The sequence below is a fragment of the Rhagoletis pomonella genome, unplaced genomic scaffold, assembly GCF_013731165.1.
Source record: "Rhagoletis pomonella isolate Grant_MI unplaced genomic scaffold, Rhpom_1.0 Rhpom_scaffold_00208, whole genome shotgun sequence".
NCBI lineage: Eukaryota > Metazoa > Arthropoda > Insecta > Diptera > Tephritidae > Rhagoletis > Rhagoletis pomonella.
In genome coordinates this window covers 92,680-104,794 of record NW_023458762.1, presented here as the reverse complement: position 1 = coordinate 104,794, position 12,115 = coordinate 92,680, and the positions used below count along the sequence as shown (strand labels likewise).

Here is a 12,115-nt window from a genome sequence, read left to right as displayed (position 1 = left end):
TCGCGAGTTTTTATGCAGTGGGATTTGGTGAAAATCAGAAAACAGATCTAAAGTCGAGAAGTATTTTGCTCGTCCAAGGTTATCTAAGATATCGTCTACACGCGCTGGTGGAAATTTGTCAGCGATAAGCTTTTTGTTAACTGCCCTAAATTCAACACACAAGCGATACGATTTTTGGCCTGCTGGGTATTTTTTTGGTACTAAAATTAATGGACTATTATAATTTGAAGAGCTTGGTTCGATTAAGTCGTTTCGCAACAGGGTATCGACTTGCTTATTTATTTCTTCGCGTTGTGAGTACGGCAAACGATAATTTTTTATATAAACGTGAGTCTTGTCATTCAGTCGAAGTTTCTGTTCATAAAAGTTATAGAGTGTCATAAGGTCTGTTTTTAAGGCAAATACATCGGCGTATTGTAAGCATAATTCGAGCAATTTGTTTTTAGCATATTTTAGCATTTGTTTTTGTAAAATTGACTTTAGTTCCTCTAAACGTTTTGTGTCCTTGGAAGTTTCGTTTGATTTGTAGACATTATAGTTACTGATATCCTCAGCTTTGATGTTATAGTTTCGAACGTATTTTACCTAGTCCGTCGTATTTATTACTTTTAAAATTGGATTTTTAGTGTCGACGACACATTTTGATGTAAAAACACCAGAACAAAGCTCGTGAGAATCTACAAAAACAGGGTTGTTGGAATGAGTCAATTTAAATAAACGAAAAACTTTACATCTTCGAGGAATCACTAAATTGGTATTAGAACCGTGCAAAATTGCTATTTTTGTGCTTTCTGTCCCAATGCCGATAGTTATACTGTCATTTGCGTAGTTAATAATACCTAGTATGCCGTCAGAAGGTATATTGAAACTGTCATCTACAACGTGAAGAGTATGCGGAACAAAAAAAATTTGATACAACCAAGTTTGTACTTACGGTTCCCAATGTTGTAACCGTTTCTGGTGTTACACCAGTGATGTTTATCGTATCACTACTGTTAATTGCGGAATTTCTTGCTTAACTGGAAATCTTGATTAAAGAGATGTCTGCTTGTGAATCTACGAGAAACGAGAATAATTTGTAAGAATCGGTAAAATTTAATTCAATAAGATCTGAATAATTAAGGTTTAAGCAGTAGATTGATTTTTCAGGGGTAACTACGTTTAATTGCTTAGCTCCTGCTCCCCCAATGTTCGCTCCTGAGGGGCATCGGCGTTTAAAAAGCGAACATTAGATGTGTTTCTCGAATTCGAACGAGAAGAGCTGTTTCTGTTGCTTGCCGAACGATTGCTAGTGCCATTTCTGTAGTTATTTTGTCTACTGTTAAAATTGTTGCTTCTATTGTAATTATTTTGACTATTGTGCCTTGTGTTATTGCCATTATTGTAAATATTTGTATTGCCGTTATTAAATCTGAAACTATTGTTCTGTTAGTCATAGTTGTTGTGCCCTCTAAACCTCCTCGAAAACTATTTGGTCTATTTGCCCGTGACCTAAAAGACAACACCTGCCGCTCTTTGACTTCATTATTGTGTTCTACAATCATCTTTGCGACTACATCTTTCGAATCCGTAAAAGTGGTTGATGCTAAAATAGATTTTACTAGTTCTGAACGACTGTTCAGCCTGCAAACGTTTACTGTCTGCTCTACCGCTAACTCGTGGGCTTTCGCTTTTGTCGTACCCTCAATAATTAAAGATCGCTCTAATGCATCAGATAATTCCTCTACTCGCTTCGCAAAATCGGCATAGTTGTTATTAGTAATATGTAATGACGCGATTTTGCCAGAGACATCTTTGGAATTATCTGGTTTGATTCTGCTGCGTAGCGCAACCTTTACTTGATCCACTGAAATTATTTGACTGGGTAAAACCTCACGCGCTTTGCCTTCGAGTTTTGACTTTAAAAATGCTATAAATGTTGTAGTTAAACTTTCATCCGACAATTCTTCTATTAAATTGATTTTGTCAATGAATCAGTTGAGCGATAGGGGGTCACCACTATAGTTTTCTCGGATTATAGATGCACACAAGCTAATGAAAGATTTCTTTTGCTCAGGTGTTGTCATTTTTATGTCGCTTGTGAATGCAATAAAATTAATATTTGGTGAACTAATCATTACGCATGGCGTTTTTTCAATTTGTAAAAAATCTTTAAATGAAGGCAAAGAACAACATTTTTTAACGGTGGAAACTTCTGGTGTGCCAGCTGAACAAGCGTCAGCTAAGTCGTCGTCGGAATCTACTTCAGAATTTAAAATATCTTCTTGTATTAGAACTGAATCTTCGGGTACTAAAACTTTACACCCAATTTTTTGAAAACACTGAAGTAATTTTTCTCTGCACCGCGATAAACTTTTAATTATAGAAGCTGGTTTGTTTCCTTGTTGTTCCGAACTTTTTACTTGAATTAAAATATCGTTGTAAGTTTCGATTAAAGATTTCTTATATTCGTCAACTTTTTCCCGATTTGTTGAAAGTGGACGGCTTTGAAGAACACGCTTGGTAACTTTTGAAAATTTTGCTTGTAAATCTTTGAATACAAGTTCGACATCTGACATCTGGCACACACGCAAAGCAAAAGATCTATAAAAACTATCCAACTATTGTATTATTGAAAAAAAATTATTTGAATAAAGTTGTAATATTTGAAGTTTGGCTACCACGGCATAGAAAACTGAGTAAAACGTTTATTGATATTATAATCGTTGAAATATTTTACCATATCTCAAACGAAATTCTAAAAGTTGTAGTATAAAAGTACGGCAATGGCACAGGCGAAAATTCGTATATAAATTTTATCGAATATTTGAAAAAAAAGAAAAATTTATGAAAATTCCAAAATCTGACTCTTGCCTAATGTTCCAAAGAATTGACGAAAAATTTTAGTGAAAACTTTAAATTGTTGAAGTTACGTTTAAAAAAAAATATTAATATTTGTACATCACTGTACCACTGAAGCTGAAATTCCAGAAGAAAAAGCAGTAATATATACATATGTGTATAGATAAAAATGTGTATTAATATTTGTATGTATGTAGGTATGATAAGTACAGTAGGTATTAAAAGTATGTTTGACAATCCAAAAGTTTGAATAGAGCAAAAATATTTAACAAGAATTTGAGTGAATATAATGAAAAATATATGAAATACATAATCACAGGAATTTTGTTACATATTGAATTTACGAAAAAGATATTGTGGTGTTTCGCACGTAGTGCATCATGCCCAAAAGAATCTGCTACTCGCTGTTGTTGTTGCTTGTTTTCTTCGCTGATTGTCACCCGCTGCAGTCTATACTAAAACGATGCGCTGTCTTGCGTCGCGCCAAGGCTTAGCGACGCTTCTTTATGGCGTGGTGCGTATGCCGTTATACAACGGTTGCATGGCGTGTTTAAGGGTACAGCTGTGGTTGGTAGAAGACGTGGTTTGTGTGCCGTTATATAACCGATGTACGACGCGTTTTTAAGTACACTAACTGTGGTATGTACAGCACTTTCGCGTTTTCATAGTTCTAATTTTAGGCTTTGAGTTCTAGTTTTTACCGCTGCCACCGGTCCACCAACTATCATATCATATTACCAATAATTTATTTAATTTTATTTTGTACAAATTTGGGACCACCGCTTTTTTTTTGATTTTTTTTTTCTTGTTTTAATTTCAACATTTCTGTTCTTAAGCCATTTTTTTTTTATAAAGTGTTTAAAATTTTGGGACCACCGCTTTTTTTTGGAATTTTTTTTTTATAACCGTTTACGGATTTTTCCTGTTTTTTATTCAGGTATTTTGATTTATTTCTTGTGTAATTTTCAAGTGTTTCATTTTTGAATGTTCTGCACCGCCACCACTTTATATTTTTAATAAACATTTTTTTTGTAATTTTCAGTTTAAAAATTTTTTTTTGTGTTTTAGTTTATTCCGCCAGCATAGTGTTTTTGTACTAGAATGATTTTAAAATCTATTTGGAGTTCATTTCCGTTTGTATTTAAAGTTTTTCCCACATAAGTATGCATGTACGTGTATGTACATATATGTATATGCGTGTTCAAGTTAAAAGTGTTTTGAAAGAAAATTTATTTTTTATTTTTTGTGTGGTTTTTGATCTTTTTTTTTTTAGTTTTTTGTAATAATTTTGTTTAATAGCTGCTACCACCACCGATACTTTAGTAAAAAAAATCTTTAATTCAATTCAATTCATTTCATTGTATACTTTCTTGGGCTTTGCGCTTTTGCTATGCCCGCGGACCGGCATTTCGCCAGGTTCTGTCACGGTCGCCATGTCGAAGTGGTATTTAATTCCACTTCTCGGTATTGAAGGAGGCGTACCTTTATGTTGCTGCCGGCGGGAGCCCTTCCGCTCTGCTTGTTTACTGCTGCTTGCCGCTGTCGTGTTGCGCCCCGCTTATGCTCTTGCACGAAGTTGTTGTACGCCTCTATTTGGGTGCTCCGGTGGTGCTCCTGTGGCTACCCAAGAATGTGGGCGAATTTCCGCCGCTATTAGTGGGACCTCCAATAATGTTTTAGAATAAACTCAACTTTTCGTTTTAATGGTACGCGGGCGAATGCCGCCAATTTATTTTTCACTCTCCTCTTAAACCTAGCTGCTATTGTACATAGAACAGGTTGTATTTTTAATATCGTAAATTCTTGTATTAGATTAGATTTAATTCGTGTTCATACAAGGTGATTTGTAGGGTTGCAAATTGTATGCTTTCATCGCATTACATTATTACTCACAGCTAAATAACTCTTTAGTTGGGATTAACTGGGATGACCTGTTGTCTTGTGAAAACATTTCGACGTATTGTTCTAATTTTAAATCTAAACTGCCGGAGATACGCTTCTTAAATATTCCTCTTAGGAAAAGTTTGTCATACAAAATAACTTGGCACACAAGAGCTGAAGAAGATTAAGAACTTAAGAAGCAAATTCTACATAAAATTCAAGCTTACTAGACGGACTTCTTTAAGTCTAACTTTGTTTATGACGACCTTGATTTTTTGCCAAATTTTTATTCGCATATTGATAGGAATCTCAATTTTGGTTCACTAACGCTATCTTCCGAAGATATTGCCAAGGGAATATTTGCACTTATGCCCTCTGTACAGACCGATGTAGATGGTTTCTCTACTTAGTTATTGAAAAACTGTCCAACAAGTCTCTAGCTTTAGGGAAGTTTATAGATGAACGGAAAATGGCCTCCATTACCCCAATTTTCAAGAGTGGTAAATAAATTACGTACGAAATTATAGGCCCACCTCAAAACTTTCGACTGTCTAAACTATTTGAGTGTTTTCTATGACAAACTATATTTCGTCGTTAATTCGCATATCTCTCCTATCCAACATGGATTTGTCTCCAATAGGTCCACATTTTCGAACTTATCCGTATTCACAGAATACTGCATTGCTTCTTTCTCTGGTAGTCACCAGGTCGACTGCATATATACGGACTTTCATAAGGTGTTTGACACTGTGTCACATAAAATTCTTATAAGTAAACTTTCCTGTCTAGGTTTTCGTTCATGTCTTTTAGATTTGATTAAATCGTATCTTTCTAACAGACGCTGTGTGGTCACAGTGGATAATGCATCTTCTGAGCCCTTTAGCGCTTCATAAGGTGTCCCCCAAGGTAGCGTTCTAGGTCCAACGCTTTTCGCCCTTTTCATTAATGACATAAGCGACTGTTTTTCTTACGCCAATTTTTTACTATATACGGATGATTAGAAGTTGTTCGCAATGATTAAAGCTCAGTGTGATGTTAATGTTATGGTGTACGAAGTCGGGATCCCTCAGCATATCGTCCTATATGCATGTTGGATACGACGGGCAAGCGATAGACTGCTAGAAGCAATCGAGGAAAAGGGAGGCCTCTCAGAGACACAGTTCGGCTTCAGAAAGAGGCGGTCAACAGTAGACGCAGCCAGTCTAGTAAAGCAGTTGGCGGAAGATGCAATCAGTGGCGAAAGGTGGAAGGGAGGAGCAAAGGAGTACTGCTTGCTTGTCGCCCTCGATGTAAAAAATGAGTTCAAAACAGCAAGTTGGAAACACATAAACGCTGCTCTACGCAGATTCGAGGTACCCGCATACCCCCGCAAGATTGTAGACAACTACCTAGCAAATAGAGTGCTACTGTACAATACGGAGAATGGTGTCAAAGAACATAAAGTCTCGGCTGGAGTACCACAGGGTTCGGTTCTGGGTCCAATACTTTGGAATATCATGTACGATGGTGTGAGACAGTTCTAGTAAGCAGTAGAAAAGTCAGAGAAGTGGCGACTATAAAGGTTGGTCAACAAGAAATTACGTCAAAGGCGGCCCTAAAATACCTAGGCATAATGTTTGATGCGAGGCTTACCTTCAAGACGCACATTGATTATGCTGTCGAGAAAGCCGAAAAGGTGGCAGGGGCACTAACAAGGGTTATGCTGAACGTAGGAGGCCCGAAACAACAGCGTAGGCAGCTATACGCAAGCGTCGTGCGCAGTGTGCTGCTCTATGGTGCACAAATCGGGTATGAAGCGTTCAGCAAGACGTCATATGTACGAGAAGCAAGGCCTTTGCACAGATTTTGCGCTATCAAAGTATGCAGTGCATTCCGAACTACGTCCGAAGAAGCAGCACCAGTGGTGGCAGGACTCTGCCCCATTGACATTCTAGTGGAAGTGACAGGCCCCAGGCCTACAAACCGAACGAGACGCGAAGAGGTGACACAGAGGTGCTTGCAGCAATGGCAAACGAGGTGGACGCACCGCCTCATACCCTCGATATCAAGGTGGGTAAGTAGGGAACATGGGGAAGTGGACTTTCATTTGACCCAAATATTAACAGGGCATGGGTGCTTTAAATCATATTTATACCGATTTAAGCACAAAGACGATCCCTTCTGCACCTTCTGTGCAAAGGATATTATTGAAGACGCTGAACACTGCTTTTTCGTCTGTCCGAGGTTTGCAATCGAAAGGGATGACTCGAGCAGGAAGGTGGGGAGGCCACGTACGATTCATAACCTTGTGGATACTATGCTTGAGTCAGAAGATAACTGGTCCGTTGCTTGCCATTTGGCAAGCACAATTTCATCTAAATTGCGTCGAGCGGAACAACTCCGCAGAATTTCATAGACTGGCAATAGGCCGCTCCCCCTCCGCGAAGTAATACCTTACGGTAGTTCCACGGTGGGAGGGAAACGGAGAAGGGGTGGGTTTTTAGTGCGGTGAGCTGAAAGGCAAGTCCCACACTTTTCGGCTTTCAATGCTGTGTGCCACCTCTACAAAAAAAAAAACAAAGCCTACGCCGAAAATATACATACGTGCGAGGAAATATGCCGACCGTATATATAGTATATACAAGCATACGCATGCACATATGCCACTCGTGTGAACATACGAAATGCTTACTTACATACGCCAGTCATTCGTATACGGCGGTATATGCAGAACATTCACAGCGCACATACATACACACACACCAGCGTGCGCTAAAAATAGAATATGTACAAAACAAAGCACAAGCAAGCATGCGCCCGAACACACGTGGAAAGTTCGTTGGGCACTTGCGCAAAGATTTCTAAAACCTTTTCAGCTCTTCTTACTTCGCAACCGACTTGCGCGGCGATGGGTATAAGGTTCTCTACAATTGCTCATCCGCTATCAGTCTCCGTAGGTAAGGGAGCGCGTACGTCGCCTTTTGGTAGATGAGCATCGTTACACTTTGTAGACGTTGTCGTTGCTATTTGCAACCATGTACTCCCCTCGTACCGGTCCCCAAGCCGCCGTGGAAGGTCGCACTCACCCGTGCCACCAACCGTTCCGCACCTACATCGTTAGTGTGCAACTACGATGGGCGACACAGGTGAGTGCTTAGGGCCCACTAATCAGTCTCCGTTGTCTCTTCATTGCAGGCCGCAACAAGTCAACGGCATTTGAGGCCGCCGCCCCTATCACCGCCGTAATCCAGGAGCGCTGCTCCTTCCGTCACCACAGCAAGGGCCGCTGCCGCCGTCTTCGTTATTAGGGTTGCCACCGTCGTTGCCGCCCTGGGCCGAACCCATCATCGTGCCCAACCCGTCGGCCGATTGCAGTAGTCGCCGCCAGACAGGGGCGCTGCTCCCTCCGTCACCACAAGTTAGGGCCGCTGCCGCCGCCTTCAGTATTGGGACCGCACCATCGTTATCGCCCTCGGAGCCAACGCCAGTCACCCGCCATCGCCTTTTGGAGGCCGTTGCTGCACCGCCGCTCTCATTGCCGTTGCGCTCACCGGCATCAACGAGTCTCATTGCCGCTGCGATCACCGTCGTCACGAGTATCACCGTCACTCTCATTGCCGCTGCGATCACCGTCGTCACCGAGTATCACTGTCGCTCTCATTGCCACTCTCACCGTTACCAATCCATAGCCGCTGTTACTCTCTCTCTCATTTCTTGGATGAAAGGTTGCCGGCGCTGTGGCCATATCTCGCCTCGTGTGTTCTACGTATTACAATAACTATTGTGTTTGATTTGGTGGGGGTTAGTGGGACCTCTATTGTACCCTGAGCCGGCTGAGCGTACCTCAGCCTTAGACAAAACCCACCTCATAAAGTATTTAGTTTGAAAGTATTTAGCCATCGAGACTTAATACCTTGGTACTTTATTGAAAGTATTTTGCATCTCCAAAGAACCTGAGTACTTGGACCAGAGTATTTAGCGCCTGCTAAATACTTAATATTTTTTACTTTGGTATCTAGCAGCCCCTAAACACCAAGTTTTTTTTTGCTTTAATATCTAACTGCTCAGCCAACACATTAAGCAGAGGGTAACGCTTGCCATACCGGGGCTACTTTGGGCTCGGCAGGCTATTCAAAATAGAGGCCTTTCTCATCGAAGACAAGTTACGCTTCACAAATCTGTTATGTCCGTCCTTCTATGTAGCGCAGAAACGTGGACGATATCGAAAAAAGATAAGAAGTCTTTGGGCCCTTACGAGCGAACCATTCTACGCAAGATCTATGGCGCGTTGGGGACGTGTACTGAAGAAGATGTGTTGACGAACTGTACGAGCTTTTTAGCGACATGGACATAGCTGAACGCATACAAATACAACGGCTGAGCTAGTGTGTTCACCATTGGGTGATCGTTAATTAATTCACAAAGGCTCTAACCAATACTTTTTGGAAACTGTGTTTTTCACATATATTAGTAAGAGAAATTAAAATACACCTTCAATAAAAAATTCAAAGTGTTACTGCCAAAAGAAACGGAGGTACATACCACGTTTTAAAAAGCGCTACCTGTTTTTGATACTCTTTTTAAGGTAACGATATGCAGACCGACTTGCCTACACTCGCGATTGAAGAAAAATGTACTAACTCCCCGCGGGGTACGTAAATATGTCACGGCCAGAACGTCGGCGTGTACACATTTGTCGCTGATCTTTTAAGCCCTGACCCCATGCGACCACTTATGTAACATTTTTTAGTTTTTACTTTTGTATCTAATTTTGAAGTCAAAGTTATGCTTTTCTTTCTTAAAGTTAACTATAACAAAGAGCTTTAATATTTATGACAATATACATTTCGTTTTATTTATTTAGTTACGGAAAGAACATCGTCGTGTACACATGTGTCGCTACTCGCTTGAGTGCTGACCCCATGCGCCTACTAGCGTAATATTTTTTGGTGAAAGTAAGTTTTAATTTTGTTTTTTAAGTTTGAAGTCGGAATTATGTTTTTATTTTTTTAAGTTAACGATAATAGAGTACTTTAATATTTTTGTTAATACACACTTCCTTATTTTTATTTTGAAAACTCTATTTTCAATACTTTTACTGGGGACCCCATGCGACTAATTGTGTGATTTTTTTTATGCGTCTAATTAAGGGTTAAGGGGCAGGGAATGTGCCTGAGTATGAGTGTGTAATTCTAAGAAACGAGCACAAAATTTTCTAATTTCGTTTGCCTTTATCTTAGAACCGAACACGAATAGAAAAAGGGCAATCAAAAGGCAACACATTTTGGTATAAACGAAATCACCATAACTGTTTTGATTTACCTTGGCGAACGTGCCCAACATGAAATAGCTTATAGTGTATGATACGCAATGGAAATGGCAGAGACATTGGCAGCGAAATACGACATATTCATATGAGCAGGTATTCAAAACAGTCCGACGCCTATGTAGAGCCAAGTAAGGAGAAGAAGGGCATATCACCATTTTGCTTAGGTATGTACGATTTTACAAAGCCTTATTTTCTAGCAAATGGTTTAAAAATATTTTTGTCGTAAACTATGGTGATGGGCGAAAGCCACATATATTACAAATTCCACGAAAATCTGTCATGCCGTTCGAGATATTATATCTTAAGCAGGGATCACACGATCTGTACATTTTAGCAGTCACAGAGTGGTGTTGTTTGGAAATTTTTTTATTGAGCTGAACTCATTCTCAATAAACGTTTCTCGGCAACACCACTCTGTGACTGCTAAAACGTTCAAATCTGTACAAATATACAAATAGTGTGATCCGTGCTTTACGAGTATGTATCAGAGACCGAAAATAACTGGCACATTTATTGCTGTGTCACAAATTTACATTTATTTTTTGTTATAAAAAATAAATCACTCACAATAACTTTTATAACGAGTTTTTGGCTTATCTGCATTGGATAGACTTTTATTTGATCTGATGTTTTTTTACGTTTAGAATTGACCTTTTGTTTTACTTTTTTGTTTTAAATGCAGCGGTATGTAAGTTAAATGAAATGCTTCGGTAGTTTGCTTCTATTTAGTATAGTTTATTTATATAAGGGAAGAAGATGGACCGAAAATATAGCGTTGAATTAGGCAGCTTTTTTGACTTGGGTACAAGTAGTGATAAAAATGTTTCAGCGTGTAAAGTTTGTTAAAAATAGTTTTTAACGGTGATCATTTGAGTGAGTAAAAATAGTTTTACTTGGTATTCCTTATAGTTTGTTTTACTTTGTTGCAATTTCATCATATATTTTCTCTGCACCATAAATAAATATACTAACCCACCTTTTCAACAAAAAAAAAAATTGCATAAATAACTGCGGTTGGTCTGTATTTTCGTTAGCGATTCCATTTCTCACAGTCATTAACTGTAAACTCCCTCGCATAAAACGCTTTCACAGTTATATATCACAAAAAGTAAAAAATAAATGGTTAATGATAGACAAAGTTACAATATGATTAATGTGGACCAGTTATTTTCGGTCTCTGGTATGTATAGATCAGTATATCGTCGTTTAAAGTACAAAACCGCGTATCGTCATTCTGCAAAACCGCGTAACTGACATTGGTTGCCAAAAAATTGGATTTGCTCACTCAAGCCCTTGGTCCAATCTTAATCAATTCGTCCTGAAATATACTAGCCAGAAATACGATTGCTTTATAAAAAAAAGAGAACCATTTTGAAATATGAGTGTTTTTATTCTCTAGAAAATAAATTATGCAACCTCACATACACGGCTTTGCATTATCTTGATACGCGGTGTTGCATTTTGCAGATATGCGGTTTTGTACTTTAAACGACGATATGTAGATGATGCATGTAAATATACAAACTTATTTAAGGAGAGAACAACTTACTTCCAAGTCGTCTATGACGTAGCGCATCGAATTAAGATCCTTTTGAAAATTCTCCAAATAATCACCTGAAACTTGCTGTGGTATTGTGTAATCCGCTCTTTTGAACTCTGCCTCCCAAAGCTGTGTCTTATTTTCGAGAACCCAATCGCAAGTTAGTAACTGGAATAACTAAAATAAATAAGATGAAACCAAATTAAACTCTTGTAAAAATATTATTAGTTTATTTAAATACTGCGAACTCGCAAAGCGAACAACAAGATAATGAAGGAATGCGCGATAAAAATGTAGAGGAAAAACGTCAAATGAAATGCCTGATAACTTTAGATAAGAACTTTCGGGAGTTGCCATGAGCGCGAGCGCAAGTATATAAGGGCGCTGCCACAGCGCACCACAAGTTCAGTTTAGAATAAGCAAGCTACAAGTTCCGTTGTAAAACAGAAGCCGGGTATAGAGATCAATTGCCTTAGCAAGTATTGTAAAGTGTTTGAATTGCCTTAACAAGTATTGTAGGTGTTTGTTGTACAATCAAGTTAATT

At 38.9% G+C, this 12,115-nt stretch overlaps 1 long non-coding RNA gene across 1 annotated transcript in view; it reads right to left on the bottom strand.

Moving 5' to 3' along the window:
* Positions 1 to 11,752, bottom strand: part of LOC118750334 — an 18,156-nt gene extending 6,404 nt beyond the window's left edge. The window contains exons 1-2 of the long non-coding RNA XR_004994381.1: positions 11,580 to 11,752; positions 935 to 1,056 (exon numbers count right to left, since the gene is read on the bottom strand). This is a non-coding gene — a long non-coding RNA (uncharacterized LOC118750334). The remainder of the gene's footprint in view (positions 1 to 934; positions 1,057 to 11,579) is intronic.
* Positions 11,753 to 12,115: the final 363 nt, after the last annotated feature.